At 48.6% G+C, this 1650-nt stretch overlaps 1 protein-coding gene across 1 annotated transcript in view; it reads right to left on the bottom strand.

Annotated features, from left to right (window-relative positions):
• Positions 1–1650, bottom strand: part of SIAH2 (siah E3 ubiquitin protein ligase 2) — a 19026-nt gene that overhangs the window by 8621 nt on the left and 8755 nt on the right.

The raw sequence follows: 1650 nt of genomic DNA, 5'->3' as shown, positions 1-1650 counted from the left end.
TGCGGCGCTTGCAGGGCTCGTGGCCGTTAAACGGCAAAAGCAGGGCGGTAACAGGGTAACGGTCACCGAATGCCAGGCTGGAAGGGACCTCGGGGTCTGTGCTGTCCGACCTTCCGTGGCCGAGGCGGGACGTGGCTTTAGCACCAGGTTCTGTAGCGGGTGGATCGAGGATCTGAAAGGCCCTTCCAGCCAAAACAGCTCTCTGAAAGGCACAGTCAGGACAAGATGGGCCAGCGCCCCGTCCCGTTGAACCTTAAACATGTTGGGCAGCCCTGGGGTGGATCCCACTGCTTCCAACAACTGTTCACAGCGAGAAAAATGTCTGGTCCTGTCTGTGGGGATCAGACAAGGAGAGAAGAGCCAGGGCTGTTTTCTTTCCTCGGAGAAAATAACTGCGGGGAAGAAACCCAGTGTGATACTTCAAACATCTATCTTCCATCTTGGTAACACCAGGGAGGTGAAGACAAAGAAGCTGCAGGACAGAAATCTGCCCAAATCCATTTCCTCTTACTGCAAGGTTGAGAAATAGAGTGTGTTTGCTTGTAGGTGGTGGAGTCGTGGTGAAATGGGTGTTATTTGTGTCTAGAACTGTAGAACAGCATAGGCTTATTGTTCAGGGCTCAGCTGGCCCGTGGGATCTCATGGCTTGCCTTGCACTGGGTGTGGGTGCCATTCTCACCTGGTCTGTCCAGATTCCCACCCAGCACCCCTTCCAGCCAGAGTGGCCAGGAACGAGCTCTGCTGTTGTTTCTCCTGTCAGCAAAATGAACAAGTTTCTCTCACATTTATTATTCTCCCAAGAGTGCTCCTTGCAAATCGACTCTGAGGCTTCTTGTCCTTAAATGAGCCAAACTTTCTCCTGAGATACCCATGCAGAGCATTTCTAACACTTTTCCCTCTCTCTCTTTGTCTTTAGGTTATATTAAAACAAAGCAGGGAACTTGGGTTATAAAAGCTGTTGGGAAACTTTGCCATGGGCACACAGGTGAATGTTTTTGAGAACAGTCAAGAGTTAATATGCCCTGCAATTCCAGTCTCCATCCTGGAGCACTGAGTCCTTTTCCCCCCAGCCCCATGGCCTGGTGTGAAAACAAGGCCAGAATAGTCCTGTGGTCTTGGAAAAGACCTGTTATTTGGTGTATGGTTTATTATATATTCTGGTACAGAGAAGGGGAAGAACAAGAGTCTTTTCACAAGTAGACTGGAAGGGAGTGGATGTTTATACAAATAAGATGTGTTTTCCCTGTGCTTTCAATAATACAGGGTAATTTACAAATATGTTATTTAAGAATTATAAAATTATTATTTTTAAAGGTCAGAATGTGGCTATGCCACTTTTTTAGTAGCCCCAAAGACTCCTCTTAAATAAATAATGTACAGAACAGGTTTAGGAAGGTCAATGTCTGGTTTAAAGATATTCTGGAAGAGAGTCCATTTCTCCTGCTTGGGATAAAGGGGAAAGCACGAGTCAGACTCTGAGCTGGTTGAGGAAGTGCCAGGAAGGTGTGAGGCTGCCTCCACGTGCCCACCCTCTGCCAGCAGAGCCCAGTGTCTGGAGACACTGCTGGGGGGTTCAGGTCTGGAGATACAACTCACAAGGTGTCTCTGGTTCTTGTTTCCCCCTTGAGATGCGGGGGTGCGGGGCTGGGG

Source organism: Chaetura pelagica, unplaced genomic scaffold, assembly GCF_000747805.2.
Source record: "Chaetura pelagica isolate M959 unplaced genomic scaffold, ChaPel_1.0 scaffold829, whole genome shotgun sequence".
Classification (NCBI taxonomy): Eukaryota; Metazoa; Chordata; class Aves; order Apodiformes; family Apodidae; genus Chaetura; species Chaetura pelagica.
Note: the sequence above shows the minus strand (reverse complement) of the source record. Positions and strands in the feature narration are given on the sequence as shown.